Here is a 17,234-nt window from a genome sequence, read left to right on the forward strand (position 1 = left end):
TCTTGATGGCTATAAATCCTTCCATGATGAAATAGCAAGATATTCTTTCTAGTATGTTTTGCATAAATTCTAGAAGAATTTTTATATGTTGTTTGGGGGGGGGGGGGGGTTGTAAGAGGAGGCATTTTTATTCCTTTCTTATACCTTAGCAAGGTACCACACTGAGAGTCTCTATACATGAGACATCTGACACATGAAGAATGTGTCAGGAGATGCAATGTTAGATGTAGTTTAAAAAGACAGAGCTGGCAGCAGGGCAAAGGTTTTGCTATACATTGGAGCTGTGTGAAGGGGCTGTGAAATGCCAGAAAGGAAACTTCAGCCTATTATAACCTCTCCAGGTCTAAGCCTGAGTCCAGCTCCAGCCCATTTCCATTCATCTCTGTCCTCTTGCTGCAATCCTGCACAGTTTTAGACTGGAGAGTTGAAATTTACAGAGCCTTTTTGGAGGCGAAGATTAAATTAACAAATCCTCTGAGGAGTGATCTCCACTGGCTCTGTCTTTTTAAATTATGCTTCCTGGCTTACATCTCCCTACATTTGATAAACATGTGCTGAGGCATCTTGGGTAGAGAGACTCTGAATTCCCTGTATTTAAACATTTTGGCTCCTTTGCTCCTTTTCATAACCATAATTAAGCCTTCATAGGCTACCCTGGAGGAAAAGTTTATTTGGAAACATGTATTGACAACATTAACAACAAATACCTTTAATGGCATGAAAACATGTATTGACCAAATAGGGGTATTCTGCTGGTGTTGGCTTCTTTAGATAGTGAAATAGCTCCTTCCATGAAGTGCCCATACTGAGCGGGCAGGGTAGAAAACTATATATGTGGTAGTTTAAAGTTCTTAGTGGAATTTCAGGTTTTCGTAACAGCTTGTAGGACTTCTTGCAGGTAGATAGTTGTGTAGAACAGGTACTGGATGACAACTTAATGACACTGGCTTCTACCTCTTATTCTTCACTTTCTGAGATTAATCAAGTGAACTCAGCATAGAAACAAATGTCTATAAAATCTAGTTCTTTTATTCCAATTCATAGAGCAGCTTTGGAATTTTGATTCTGAAATTTGACCTCAGAATGTGAATAAATGTGTGTTGCCCAGTTTCTGGCATATATTCATTCTCAAGTCTCATGGTGATATTTCCTGAATTGTTACCATTGGCTGACTAACTCCCATTAGCTGCTAACAGAGACTCGTGTAGTATGATGCCAGTTTTGTCATATTTGTGGGGAGTTATGGCAGTTTTTCACATTTTCCCATATTTGGAACATTCAGTCCCATGCCACACAGACTGTACATTTGTTCCTTGTAGTTTTTTAGACTTGACATTTGTGCCCCTCACTTGTTTTCAGATGTAAAGCATTAAGTAATGTTAAGTGTCAACTTTGCATATTGAATACTAGATGCCAAATACTTGGCAAGTATTCAGGATAAAAATCCACAAAGAAGGACCTTCAGGATTTATAAATGCAAATGTTTTTTAGCCTGGAATGTATGTCCTTCCTCTGAAGACAGAATATCTGACAATAGGCAATATCTGTAGACAAAGGTTATATGTTTTAGGTAGATGAGTTAGTCATAGCCAGGAGACATATTTCACTTCTGGATTATGCTCTGCATGACATTTCTTATGCCAGCTGACCATGTCCTAGAGATAATCAGATATCCAAGATCTCATGGAGAAGAGGAGGAGGAAGAGGTCAGGTTCCCCGTGGGAACCCAACAGGGCCTGGAGGGGCCTCCCAAGCTGCTGCTTGCTATGAGAGACCTGGATGCTGTGTGTGAGGGGTATACAGATCTGAGGCTGGCTGGTTGCCCTCTGCCTCTAGCATCCTAGATGATTGCCTAGGGCTGCTTAATGGATGAGCTAGCCCTGATGAGGATTAGGATGGAATAAGGGACTCGTCTGTGGAATTTAGGGTTGCCAGGCCCCCTCAACCTCTTGGGGGAGGATTGGGCCCTGGCACTTAACTCTGTTGTGTGTGGGGATGGGGGGTGCGTGCGCACATGTGCGCACTCCCGCAAGCATGATGACGTCACTTCCAGGAAGTGACATCATCACACGCCCCCCCCCCGGAGTGCGCCCACGCTCTGTGGGGGCTTGGATTGGGGCCACTACAGAGTGTGGGAGCACTCCTGCCCTCCACAGCGGCCCAAAACATGCCCATTTTGGCCCAAATCGGGCTCATTTCGTGCCCATTTTGGCACGGATTGGACCTGTTTTGAGGCACTGTGGAGCACGGGAGCACTCCTGCGCTCCACAGTGGCCCAAAACAGGCCCATCCATGACAAAACAGGCCTGAAATGGGCACGTTTTGGGCCGCGGTTGAGAGCAGGAGCGCTCCCGCGCTCCACAGTGGACCCAATCCAGGCCCAAATGGACCCAATCCATGCAGCTGCTGCACACGGGAGCACACAGCACTGCAGGGGAGAGCGCGTGGAAGGTGCGCACCCCCCCCCACTGGCCAGGTCAGTGGGGGTGGTGGGTGGGGACAGGGATCTGGCATCCCTAGTGGAGTTATCTTGCGAGGTGGGCTGTGTGTCAGAAGTCCATTAGAGTGTCCATTGGAGGTTGATGAACAATTGGATGTGCAGAGTCAGATTAATTTTTTTTTAATCCCTTTAAAACAGCACACAGAAGGCAAGCCAATGAACTGAAGAAAAGGCATTGCAAAAGCTTTGATTATATTAAAAGATTTATTTTACAAGATATTAACCTTACTGCTAAAATCCCTAGAATGCATATGGGATGAGGAGTGAATTACCTACGTAGTACTGACTAGGGCAAACTGTGATTGTGAAGCCCTTCTTGGTCATAATTCTGGTTCAGTGGCAGCAAGGTTTTTTTTTATTTTTGGTAATTTCACAGGTTGTCCTGGAAATACGGATTTTAAGTAATTACCAACTTCCTTTTCTGTTGGGAGTTCACTTTTTTGTCAAATGTAAATTAACATTACTTTGCGGACAATCACTTTCTATTTGTCTTGCTAGCACATTCATTTCTTTGCAGTGTTAACCAGCTCAGCTAGCTAGACTTTCCAGATAAGTACAGAAACCTCAGTTGAGATAATCCAGTTTATCTCCCATCAACATATTAAATGAATTTAGCTTCAGATGAAATTACTTTTACTGTCCATCTGACTGTAGAAACCCTGTTCATTAGTTGAACTTTAATTAGTATGGCACATGGAGCCCAGCCCTTCATATGTAACTGTTTCAAGCCTAAGCTTTCATCATAAAGCATCACTTTACGGGGGGGGGGGGGAATGCGGGGGGGGAGATAAATAACACACACACACACACACACACAGTGTTGTGTTATTTTAGTTGGTGTTAATAAAAGGTATTGCACGGTCTTTTTATGGATGTTGTCAAATCTTACCTTGTTTGATGTTGAGGAGATGGGCAAAGTATATCAGTCATCGTGAAAGTAAGATGTATTGGCTTTTTACCTTAAAATGTAGGTCCAGCTTACGACTACCATCCAGGAAAATCCAGTTAATAGTAATTAGCTTTATTTTATCTTTGGATTTCTTTTCCAGATTTGTCTGTTTTTCTTGATGCTTTCAGCTCTGTTTTATCGGTAGACAAACTATTTTAAATGTAAGAGCTCTTCAGTATGATACTGCAAGTGCAACCCATCCCCCCAAGATTTTTGTCTGCTGTTGATCGAAGAGGAGTGGTGTAAATAGGCTGAAGGATAATAGTAGAGAGATTAGAGGTTTTAGAATTGTTCTTTGTACTCTCCTAAGTAACCCCTTCCCATTACCTAAAAGTGAAATAAGCCTTTGGGAGTAGAGGGTGGCAGCGGCCTGTCCCTGAGGCAAGCATATACAATGTTCAGCTGCAAAAACACTTGCTCACAGAGGTATATGGCATAAAATAATACCATTCAGTTAATGAAATAATTCCTGAATCTTCCTGATCCCTTTGGTGTCGATGGAATCCTGGCACTGTTATAGTAAAAAAATCTAAACAATATTATCTTAATGCTTTCGAAACCATGAGGCTGGCTTAGAAAATTTGAAATCAAAGAAAAAGTATATTAAATGCATATGTACCGTCTTGAGACTTCATTATTAAGTCATATCAGATTGCCGTTTCAAGTTTTTTTCTGCCAAAAAAGGAGAGAAAGAAAAAGCTAGAAATATATTTTTAAAAAATTAATTCTGAAAATGGCTGGCTGGTAATATGAATCTACAAAATTACCCAAAGTTACTTCTGTGTACACACAGAACCTTCTTGTTAATCTGCTTTAAATGCACAGCACTACCCTTCTGAAAAACAGGAAGGCTGTTAATTAGGATATTGTTATCCAAGACATCTATTTTGATGCATTAACCCTGATTAGAGTAGCCTCGATGCACTAGGAATTGCTATTCCCAATTTACAGATGAGGAAATGAGTGACAGAGAGGTTAAATGGCTTCTTCAAGGTCACATAAATAATTAATGGAATCCATGAGGGTGAAATCTGTGAGACTTAAAAAGTGCTTAACTTGAGCTGGATTGTGCACAGTTTGTAGCATAACTAGAATCCCCAACCAAGTATTCAGACTCCCCACTTGGTATTTATGAAACAAGGCTGCACTTTCTTCTAAAATGTATTTTGTGCTGAACGGAAAATGTAGGCGTCCTTTACCCATTTTTCATAAGTGAGAGCCAGTGTGGTGCAGAGGCTAGAGTGATGAACCAGGGATCTGGAGACCAGGGTTTGATTCCCTCCTCTGTGATGGAAGCTCACTGGGTGACCTTTTGATCAGTCACAAACTTTCAGCCTAACCTACCTCACTTGGTTCTTGTAAGGAGAATGATGTGAACTGCTTTGCGTCCCCATTGTGAAAAAGGCGGGGTATAAATGAAGTAAATATATATATGTTTAAAAGAACAAGCATATTCCCTACCATTCTTTTATTAACACAGAAATACCTGTTGCTCCTTCATCTATATTCCACTTTCTGCTGCTTTTGCTATGGTTGTCTCTAATTTGGCTTCATTTTCTGCTCTCCCATTTACCCGTGCTCCCCACCCTACCAGCACTTTCCTGTCTTTATCCTACATGACTGTCTGGCTGCCTTTAAATCGTAGTTCCTCCTTCTCTTCTCCAGTCTTTAGGCTTTTCTGCTTCTCATTCTACCATATAGTTACATCTACTGTTTTTAACATCTCATCCTTCTTAATTGTTTTGTGCAGATTTAGCCCTATTCATGAAGTTGCATAGAAAGTAGCACAGAGGTATTTTATATGGGCAGACTTCTACTCATGAAAATATATTTGTGAATTTCCACAAAAAGATTGCCTTCTGTCACTCTAATTGCTATGCCCAGGGCTTTTTTCCGGCTGGAACGCGGTGGAATGGAGTTCCGGAACTTCTTGAAAATGGTAACATGGCTGGTGGCCCCGCCCCGATCTCCAGACAGAGGGGAGTTTAGATTGCCCTCAGCACCACTGAGCAGCGCAGAGAGCAATCTGAACTCCCCTCTTTCTAGAGATCAGAGGGCAGGGCCACAAGCCATGTGACGATTTTCTCCAAGGGCAACCCACTGAGTTCCAACACTTCTTTTCCCAGAAAAAAAGCCCTGGCTGTGCCATATGGACATCACTGTGTAAATTCCCTTCACCTGCCATAGCAACACTTAAAACATTACATTGGCTCTAACATTAACCACAATCAAATCTTACCTTGTTACTTTTGGATATGCTAACTAGCTACAAACCATGGTTAAGATTCCTGGGTAGCCTGTTAGAACTAGAAAAATCTGTTGCATGGCTATCCCAGATTATAAAGTTTTTTACACAGGGAATGGAAATAGTTTCTTCTGGGAGATTAATAGTGCAATCCTAAAAAGAGTTACTCCAGTCTAAGCCCATTGAAATCAATGGGCTTAGACTGGAATAACTCTTCTTAGGATTGCACTGTAAGTATATTGCTGCAAATAATATACCCAACCTGGAAAACTGAATTTCCCCTTCATTCAAAAAGCAATGTTGATGTATTATGAAAATGTGGCTTCCTTTGCAATTTTGTTCTTTTAATGTGTTGTAGGGGTTTGATTACATCAGTATCACAGAAACCTATTCGTGGTGGTGGTGGTGGTGGTAGTAGAGGAGGAGGAGGATCAAGTGCATACCCTCCATCACATGGAGTGGAGGGCATTGGCATTAGGTTGGGGCTGGCATGACATCAGAACTTACAGTCATAAGACCTTGAACATCATCTGGAAAGGCCTTCAAAGGCCATAGTCTATTTGGGGCCAGTGTTTAATTTGTAAAATGAGAGGCATCAGAATGTGAGCACACTTGGAAGCTAGGCCATCCGATCCAGCAGCCCTTCCCAATATTTCAAAATGAGTGGCTGCCCTCAGTTCTTCATTGGCAAGAGAAAGGTGCCAAAAGCACTTTCTTCTCAAGCCAGCCTGCTAATGCTGAAGAAGCATTTCCAGCTCTTGCATAATGGGGAGAAAGAGGGAGAAAGCAGGGCTTGAACCAAGTTCAATAACAATCAAATTCAGATGTAGATATTGCTCAGACTGCTAAACTCAAGGCTACACAAACCCTGCTACAGAACAATGTTGTATTCCCCTAGTTTGGAATCAACCTGTTGCTTTGGAATAGTACCATTGATGTTGCAGGATTCCAGCTACACACTCATCAATTTGATGAGCTGGGGCAGAGTTTTTTTGGAGAAGGTTCTAGCTGTCTTCCCAGTTCGTCTTTTGTACTGTAGCTTCTTCCATATTCCATCTTTCCTTTTGGTTCTGTGAAGACACATAGCTGTTTGCCCGGTGAGGTGAGCATATGTGAAAAGATCTCCCTCTGACTAGGTTGATGCCAGTAGAGATGCTTTAAGCAATGCATTCACTAGGGCTAAATCATTATTCTTCAAGACACTTTAGGCTATTTTTCTACATGAACTGTATATACAGGGAAGGCCTCCTTTCTTCATCCACACAGGAGCTACCACAATGGACACTCTAAGGAACAGGAAACTCATTGCATAGAAAAAAATTAAATGGAATTCCAGTGGCCCTTTAAAGACTAACAGAATTTATTCCAGCATAGACTTTCCTGAGCCAGAACTCTTTGTCAGGTGCATGGAATTATATAAATGAAATTAATTCCATTTAGTCTTAAGGTGCCACTGGACTCGTGCTTAATTTTACTGTTACAGACTAGAATAGCTACCCCCCTGGGATCATTGTGTAGAGTTTCTGTTTCACTAGTGCCACTTTTGTGGTCTCCGCAGAAGGTAAGAGACACCTTCCGGGTCTAGGTCCTTTCTTGAATGTCCCATAAAGGAGCTTCGAGATCGTGACCAAGACATGGAAGCCTCTGGGAATGGGAGGGACATCCATTATATGTGTGAGAGAGAAACATGTACTAGATGAAATCATAAAAGGCTGAAAAGTGTGTCTATAAACATTTGTACACCGGAGAGGTTCTAGTACAAGCATATCTGCATTATTTCTGTTACATTTAGTGATACTAATTGTGCATGACACTTCTCTGCTCAGAAGATTTTATAATCTTATTTATTTATTTAAATTTTTATACCCTGCCTTTCCTTTTGTCTCAAGGCAGTTTAAACTTAGGGCCAATACGTACAACTCCTTTTTGTTTTTAATGAGTATTTTGCCAGAAAATTGAAAATGAGCCCCAAACCACTCCTTGTGAATGGTGCAACATCTAAGCCCTAATTTAATTCTTGTGTTCATGGTTGAACAGCCTAACTTCCCTTTTTGTAACAGTGTGTCTATGCATGTTCCTGTGTGGGAATGTCTTTCTCTGTATGTGTATACATACAGCTCAGCTTCAAATACATTCTCTTGGAGGACAGGGTTTTCATTTTTAGAGATTTTTTTTCACATCAGAAGAGGAGTAGATAGATACATTGGTCAATATTCTTACAGGAAAAAAATGGCACTTTCTAAAGAACTGCTCCAAGTAATAGAAAGGCAACATTTTTTTATTTCCTCCCTTCTCTTCTCATTCTCTACAGTGGACCCTTTGATTGGATTTGCTTAGTCCAGGAAACAAAAAAAATGTAAGCTTTTTTGTGCATAATCTCCCCCCCCCCCCAACATCCTGCGTCATTCAAAGCCAATATAACAGACCCATTTTCAGCATCTACACTTCCAATTTTCTGCCAGTTTGCAGTTTTAAACCTCCTGTCAGTAGCCAGTCCTCAAAGATCCCCCAGTAAAAATTTTGGAAAATAGTTTGTGCCTTTCCTTTGGGAGCTTTCAGTAGTTTTTAGACACCCCTCTTATACAGCAACCAGCTTCATTACTGTTCCAGCTAGTAACAGTGTTTAAGCTGTCTCTCAGGCCATGATGTAGATTGGCAAGTTTCTTGTCTCCTGAAAATATGTTTTTTTTAAAAAAAACAGAGTGAGGGAAAAGAAAGCTCAGCAAAAATATAATTCAAGAAGAAAGCTAAGGAGAAAAAATCATTAGGCACAAAATTACATGCCCAGACACGTACTGTATGCAGAGACAACCCGTTACAATGTAGATTCTTGTGAGTGGAGTGAAGATTGGATAATTTTATAAGGCAGTTGAAACAAACTGTCTCACTCTCTATTGCAGTTATCTGTAGATTATGAACCTCAGTCAGTAAATGTCTACGCCAGAGATTTAGCATATGAATAATTGAAGCAGGTACTATCCAAGGATCACATTAAGGGGTGATAATGCCTCCTCCCTAATCCCGTGACATATCAAGTTCACACCCTCCTTTAAACTACTGTGTTTAAGACAGGTGTGGCCACATGTGAGTTTTTAAAGCCCTGCTTTGTAATCCCCCCAAGCCAAAGAGCAAGGAGGAATCCACTGAAGTAATTGCTTGTTTTGCATGTTTGTGCCATGTTTTCATATCTTTATGCGTGCTGTGATATTTCATTTAGTGAAAGTTTTGCTTTTGTCTGAAGGGTGTTGCACTTAAGTTTTATACATGCAACTGCCTAGATTGCTTTTTTTAGTTACTTAGGAAAGACATTGTGCCCTGATCAACCCCGGGACAGAATTCAATGACCTCTCCATGTCTCAGCTTTGTTTCAGGTACCAGTAGGGTGGTATAAGTCACTGAATTTGGTTCTTGCTAACAATTTACATTTCTGAACAAGTTTGGATTGCCTATTTCATTACCAGGCAAACCGGCAGAAAATGCCATTTAAAGGAAGTAAAAAAGGAAACGACCCCTCCCTCAAGGACATAAAGGAAGAAGCCATGAGGAAAACTGCTTTATTGCAATCCATAGAAGTCTATATATGTGACGTAGAGGATCAAATAACATTGGCAATATTAATTTACACTGGTGCTCTTTGATCATGTGTATGAACCACATAGCACATCACAGGAAAACATTCAAGGCATTCTCTGATATAAATTAAAGCCTCCTGTTTGCTCCATTTAAGAAGAGCTCTTCCACCGCACTCAGGAAAACATGTGGCCTGTCTTCAGGAATATTTGTGAGCATGCTTGCCAAAAGATACCAGAAGACATCAAGAATAATTTCAGAGCTCATCACCTATGAACTCACATAGCCCTTATGGCTTTTGTGCCATCATGCTTTGACCTATTGTGCTAAACATAGAAGCTTTTAAAGTTTACCTTGTTAACCTCTTCAAGATAATTAGGTCAGAGGGCAAGGTTTTAGTAGCTGCAGAAAGCATGCAAATGTAGCAATAAAGAAACCCATAATTAATAGCATTTTAACAAAATGGCAGGAGTTGCATAAATGCCAGTTGGGTGATTTAGGGAATACACTTCGGGGAAGTGGTTGCTTTCTTTAAAGAAGTGTGAGATGATAACTAAACAATGACATTTATTCTTCAGGGTATTTTTTTTTTTGCAAATTCATTATTATATGCGATGCAAATGCGAAAGAAGCCATAATCTCTTCAGTTCTGTAGATCTCCTGTTTTGCCAAATTTAGAGCCCATTTATAACCATCACCTGTTCAGCAGTTGTAGTGAAAAAGAGACATTTTGCCAGGTGCTGTTAAAAGGTGAACGTGAGGCTTATGAAGAAAAGCATTTCATGTTAGTTAATTCTGCAGGTGAAGCATCTACCAATATTAATCTCTTTTGGCCAACATGGTTAATTAATTACCCTAAGTGTTTGTAAACAGATTTTCTACATACTCCTTCTCCACCTGCTCTTTCAGTTGTCTGCTGACCTCTTGGATGATGTGCTCCTCTGATACCAGAGACTAAAACATGAGAAAATAGTAGAAATGTTGCCAGCAGGGGCCTCTGACTGAAAACGGTGTCTCCATTGGGAACCATGAAGCACAGCTTGAGTCATAGGATGGTGTGGTTGAGTCTGAGTCAGGAATCACGTCACATAGGGCACGTGCTCATGTTTATTTTTTTACTTGCTAAAATAACCATAAATTCGTCTTCTCCTAGATTTGTCCAAGTTAAACTAGCTTTATGAGTGATTCAGCACGTCTGGGTACCTTCACTCGACTTGTTTTAATGCACTTTTCAGAATTTTTCAAAGGTCACAGTGGTCAGGACATATATACCAATTAAATATTTAGAACAGTTGAACAATAAGTTTTAAACCAATTTGAATTGTTAGAAAACTGGTTCAATATGCACAGCAAGTAAACACGAGAATACTATTCCAAATTAAAACAGGAGTCCAGTGGTACCTTAAAGATTAACAAATTTATTCCAACATAAGCTTTCATGAGTCAGAGCTCAAATCATCAGATGGATAGATTTGGAATTCAGAGCTTTGGTCTGTATCATACACACATGTAGCTGTTCAGGTTTGACACTATCTTGCCGAGAATCTTTTGCTTGCTGAGATCTTATACAGGCTGAACGAAAATGCCTCATCAGCAGTGTTCAGTAAGAACACCATGAATGTGGCAGCAATGAGTACATAAAAGGCTTATTACCATAGAGTGACCTCAGTAGAAAAGACATAACTGAATGTTCAGCATATATACTCAAAATAACAGGTAGAGAGTCAACAGTCATGTATCCAACTTGTTGGCTTGAACTTACCAGATTTTTCCAATTTCATAGTATGATTTTAAAGTTACATATATTAATGTTATTTATTTATGTTATTTATAGTCTGCCTTGCTCAGATTACCTAATGTAAGTTAGTACACTCAATAAGATGAGGAGACATCTAATAAACAATGTAATTGGACTAGGACTATGTGAATCTGAAACAACCTGTAAGTATTAAGCACGATGTGTTAAACAGTGCAAGAAATAGTATTCAGTAAGTAGAAATATGTAGTGAAAGCAGGAGAAAAACATAAAGCAACAAATAATACATAGTAGTAGTCTAATCCACAGTCCTGAATCATTCTGTAATATTGTAACACTTTCCTTTATAAAAAATGACCTCTTGAACAATTCTGTTTTACATGGTTTGCAGAAATCCAAAAGTGTGGGAGACTTCCTGACTTCCTTAGGCAAGCCGTTCCATAGAGTAGAGGCTACTAAAGAGAATGCACATGTACAGGCAGTTATTGTGGCACCTGTAGAAGACTCTATTCAGATGAGCAAAGGTAGGACATAGGAGGACAGGCACTTTTGCAGATACAAGGATCCAAGCCATGAAGGGCTTTGTGTGTGATGGCTAGGGTTGCCAGTCCCCTGCTGGTGGGCAGGGGATTCCTCGCTTTCATGCTCCACCCCGCACCCCCGCTTACCTGGCTGGTGAGGGGAACGTGCCTCCCAGGGCATGCTCCCATGTGGCACAGCATGCTCCCATGCTCCACAGCAGCCTGATTCAGGCAGAATTGGGTTGCTGCGGAGCATGGGAGCACTCCCGGGCCTGTTGTGTAGCCCTGGCAGCCCTCCCACACTGCACAGTAGCCCAGTTCAGGCCAAATTGAGCCCAATTTGGCTCCCTGCAGAACACAGGAGTGCTGCCGGAGCTGCTGCATTCTGCAGCAGCCTGATTCGGCCCAAATTGGGCTGGATTTGGGCCGCTGCAGAGCACGGTAGCACTCCCAGGGCAGTGCGTGGCCTGCAAGACGACATCACTCCCCAGAAGTGATGTCATTGCGCAGGCCAGGAGCACATGCTCGCGAGGGCAACATTAAGTGCCAGGTTTCCCACCTCCCACTCAGAGGGTAAGGGGACCCGGCAACCCTAGTGATGGCCAGTACCTTGAACTCAACATGGTAACTAATGGGCAGCCAATGGAGTAGTTGCAAAGTGTACATACCACCTAGTTCCTGATAATAACTGAGCTGCAGAATGCTACACTAATTAGAGTTTCTGAGTTGATTTTGAGGGGAGACATATATAGGGTGCATTACAGTAGCCTAGTCTTGATGTTACTATGGCATGGATCCAGGTGGCCAGTTCGGCTGAATCCAGGTAGGGGCCATATTTTAGGCTAAACTTACAGTAGTTGGAAGAAATCATTTTTGTCACTACATTAATTTGTTTCTCTAGTAGCAATGCCGGGTCCATTGCAACCTGACAGAGTCAACAAGGGTCAGCGGAACTCCTGTCAATAGTAGGAAGCATGATGGGATGTGAGAAGTCTTCCAAAGCAGCATTACCTTGTCAGGGTTCAGTTTTAATTTGTACCCTCTCAGCCATTTAACCACAACAATTAAGCAATGGCTCAAGACTTCTACTGCATCCCCAGGAGATGGATATAGACTGGGGTGTTATCCAATTCCAAAACTACAAATGATTTCTCCTAAGGGCTTTACATAGAGATATGTAAATTTATATAGAGATACAGGGGATAAGACTGCACCCTGTAGAACTCCACAGGAAACATATCACAGTGATGATAACTTGTCTCCAACAGTAACCCTTTGAGTCTGTTCATAAGGGACGGTTTAAACCAATCCAGAGCACATCCTCCAACACCTATTTCTGCCTCCAAATGTTTCAGCAAGATAGCATGGTCTACTGTATCAAAGGTAGCAGATAAATACAGTAGGAGCAACAAAGCGGCATGGACTTCGTTTACATTCAGATAGAAATCATCAGCTAAAGGCACTAGCTCCATCTCTGGCTGCCACTGTTGTCTCAATTATCTTGCCCAGAAAGGTCAAATTAGAGGCAGGGCAATAACTGGCCACTAGGGATGTGTGTTTCTGGTTTCCAATTTGGAAAGATTCAGGATTCCCGAATTGGCCCCAGCATTGCTGAGCCAATTCGGTAATTCTGAAGCAAAGCTTTCCGAAGCAATTTGTATCACTTCAGGAAGCTTCAGGCAAAGTGGTAGCATTTGTGCCTGCAGCACTTTTCTAGCTGTTTGCATTGCAAACAGCAAGAAAAGTTCTGCTTGCTTTCAAATATTTCACCCACTGGGTGAAGAAAGTGACAGGCATTTGAAACGTAAAGCCACTCTTTTCATGTTGCTTGCAAGCAGCAAGAAAAAGGTTACTTTGAGCTTCGGTGCGCTCTGTAAAGATTCCCGAATCTTTATGGAGCATACTGAAGCGACTTAAACATTTAAATATCTGAGCCGCTTTGTGATTCGCGTTATTCCGAATTGTTTTCCCACTTCTGGAAACCTGAATCTTTTTCGGGTGTACACCCTAGTGGCCACATCATTTTTCTGTAAGGATTTTTAAAAGCAGGGGATTGATGATCATTTTTTTGAGTGGCTGAGGGAAGGTACTCAGTAATTGATTCATGATAAACATCAGTGCCTGATTTATGTGGTCCGTACATGATTGTAGCCACTAGGTTGGACAAGGATCCAGAGCACAAGCGGTAGTCTTCCCAGGAACCTGTAAACACTCATCATGGTAACTGGGTCAAAATGATCCATAAAGAGACCAGACAATGTATTAAATATTTCTTTTGTCTGGTACATGTTACAACTGGCATCCAAGTCAGACTGTATTGGAGAGATTTTAACAGCAAAAAACTTTTCAAAGGCCTCACAACTAACTTTCTGTTACTGAGACAATAAAGGCTCCGATTTAGGAATCAGTAGATTCTGGAATACTTTGAACAATTGGGAAGGCTGTTAACTGGAGGGTGTAATGATAGCGGAGAAGTAGTACTTCTTTGCTATTGTCATCACTGCTTCATGGTTCTTCCAGTGAGTTCCATAACACGCTCTGTTAGATTCAGTACAAGCTTTCTTCCAGCATCATTCTAGATGCATCCTAGCTCTCTTTAGGTCACCCAACTCCATGGTAAACCATGAAGCAGGGTTCTACCACAAGCATGGCAGAGGTCAATAAAAGGCAACGTTGTCAATAGCTTTTAGGAGCTGTACCTTGTAAACGTCCGCTGTAGCCTCAACAGAGCAGATGTTTGGGATCCTAAAACCCTCCAGACCATTCTGGAATCCATTAGGATTCATGAGCCTCCATAAGTAGACTGTTTTAACTGAGCACCCTATCATATGGGGAGTCGGAGCCACATTCACCCTTGTTTTAAATAGATGGCAGTCAGATATGGTAGATGGCTGTATTAATCTTTCTGTTTTTATTACAGTTATATCCCACCATTCTTCCACAAAGTTTCAGTACAAAAAAATCCTCTGGATGGGTAGATTAGGCTGAGAAACAGTGACCAATCTAGGATTGTTATCAAGGAATTTGCTGTGGTTGGTTTATAACCACTTGTGGAAAGGAAGTTTATACTAAGAGAAAAAATGTCCGCATAGCTGCTTACTTGCCAGTTGGTTTCTTTTTCTTAATGGAGTTGATCACCATCCTCATTGCCCTTTAGGTATGGGCTCCATCTTCTGATTTCACCCCTTCACACTCTTCCTGGAACTTTAAAAATAAAAATGTATCTAGATAGTGAATTTCTGTTTCCATACTTCTTCCCTTTAAGCCCTCCCTGTGTTGGTTCCAAATGCGCCAGAACTGTGCGGGCACACCCCGCAAGGCTCCGTCTACCCAGGAAGCTCCTCCAGTGCCCCCTTTTCCTAGTGACGGGGGCATTTGATGCTGCCCTTTCTAGGTGCGATGGCAAAAACTAGGGGCTTTATAATGGTGACCTGCTATGAAACAAATATAATGCTTGGTTTTATTTTCTATGCTATGAATAATCTAAAACTTACTTTCAGGATGAAATCTACAAAGTCTTTTTTTTTAAAGATTTTTTATTCTTTTTATTAACTACATTAACTAACAATACAAAGGAAAGGAAGGGGAACAAGGGAAGGAAAAAAAAAACCAACAACAACATATAACAACTACACTACACAGAATGCTTTCCCTTCATACTACCATTATTAAAAAATTAAAGCTTTGTATAATATTGATGGAGTGGTTGACCTTACAAAATGCAAATTACAATTCAAATTAAGTTTTCCTCCCCCTCCTGGGTCCCGGACGCAATTCTCTCTGAGCAACTGCAGCCGCAGTGCTCGTTTCCTCCCCCCCCCACCCTCAGACTTCTCCTTTTCTTCTTGCTTGGTGTCTCGCTGAAATTCTGGATTTTTGTCCTCAAAATCCCTTAGTTGATCTTCTGATAATATCTTGTAAGCTTGATCTTTGTAACTGAACCAGATACCTTCCGGGAATAGCCATTTGTACTTTATTCCACGTTCCCTCAGAAGAGCTGCGAGCTTTTTATACTTAAATCGTCTTTTCCGAACTAAAAATGGGACGTCTTTCAGTATCTTGACTTTGTTACCCAAAAAGTCCAGATCCGCGTTATATGAGTTGTATAGGATAGTGTCTCGGATCCTTTTAGATGAAAAATCGATGATGATCTCGCGAGGCAGCTGACGCTTCGTTGCAGAAATATACAAAGTCTATTGTCTACATGCTGTGATGAGTTTATACAGTCTTTTCATTATTTTGCCAAGACAAACACACACCTTTTAAATTCTGTTGAGAAATAGCTCCATCTTTGTGATGCACTGTTCCACCCTCACAGACATGTATATCATGGTATTCAGACCTTTCCCATTTTCCCTCTTGCTAAGATCTTTCCTCCTTCTAAATCTCAAGCTGCCCTTCAAGAATACATGTTTAGAGAAAGGGTCAGACATGCATGTTCATTGTCAAGCAAATGTATTATCTGTTACAAATTGTAATAAAGGCTGCCTTCTTCTCATCCAGTTGTCCAAGGCAAGTGTTATAATGGGTTTCTATAGCATATATTATAGATTCAAATTTACACTTAACTCCTGTACCTGTACCTTTCCTTCTACTTTGGGTGATTTATCTAACATTTATTGGAATTGAATGATTTTCCACCTCTCTAATGGACAGGGAAAAGGTTATAAAATGTGTTGTTGGCATTTTCAATGGAATAGTCACCTGCTGTGGCTTTTTATCTCAAATTTTACCAGCTTCTAATATACACCAGGAAGTGGAATAGGATTTTGCAACCTCTTGCAGCTTTACAGCCTCTTGCAGCAAGTTCTTTAGCATTCTTATGGAGATGTAAACACTTCTGAGTTCAGTGAATGATCCCAGAATCCCACTTTTTCCACACTACGCAAAATTTTATGAACCTCTATCATGCCCCCTTTAGCTGATCTCCCCCCCCCCCAAATAAACCAAGAGCATGAATTTCCTAAGTTCAGTTTTGAGGCTTTTGAAGATAAAACAATACCTGGCTGGTGGGAGATGGGGTGGGTGGGAGAGAACAGGCCTCCTGGGTGCACTCTCAAGGCAGTGTGACGTCACTCCCGGGAGTGACATAATTACACTGCTCTGGGAGTACTCCTGCACTTCACACAGAGCCAATTTGGGCCCCAAATGGGCCCAGTTGACCCAGGAACACGTGCACATGAAGCGCACACACGAAGAAAACAGAAGAGGTGAGTGCCAGGCCATCCCTCCCACCAGTAGGATAAGGGGACCTGGCAACCCTACTTTAGACCCCAAAAAAACTTTTGATAGCTGTTCTGTTGCAATATTTGGAAATTAGTGGGTTCTAATTATTAGTGGATTCTAACTATTAAAGTCTGGAAATGAGATATACTTTGTTTGAAAGCTTTATCTTTGTAATGTTTTGTTTTAATCATGTTAAACATAGTCCTATCAGTTTTAATAAAGTCTTGGTGGGTATTCCAGTAATCATTTGATTCAACTTTGTGAGCAAATGGATACTGTGGATTTTCTTCTGATTTTGTATAATGCTTATCTGTAAGTTTGTCCATTTTCTGCAAAGTCCACTGCTCCATAGAGCCATTCTTGGATTGTTGGAATTAATTAAATCTTCCAGTGTGGTCCCAACCCTCACAATTCTAGCTGCCGCTTAAATACTTACTATAAAATACTTTAAAATGATTGACAATCAA

The 17,234-nt window shown here is 41.2% G+C and overlaps 1 protein-coding gene across 1 annotated transcript in view; it reads left to right on the forward strand.

The window, feature by feature from the left end:
* Window positions 1–17,234, forward strand: part of GRIN2B (glutamate ionotropic receptor NMDA type subunit 2B) — a 304,269-nt gene that overhangs the window by 240,554 nt on the left and 46,481 nt on the right. The gene's annotated exons all lie outside the window — the stretch shown is intronic.

The sequence above is a fragment of the Eublepharis macularius genome, chromosome 9 (genome assembly GCF_028583425.1).
Source record: "Eublepharis macularius isolate TG4126 chromosome 9, MPM_Emac_v1.0, whole genome shotgun sequence".
Taxonomy (NCBI): Eukaryota; Metazoa; Chordata; class Lepidosauria; order Squamata; family Eublepharidae; genus Eublepharis; species Eublepharis macularius.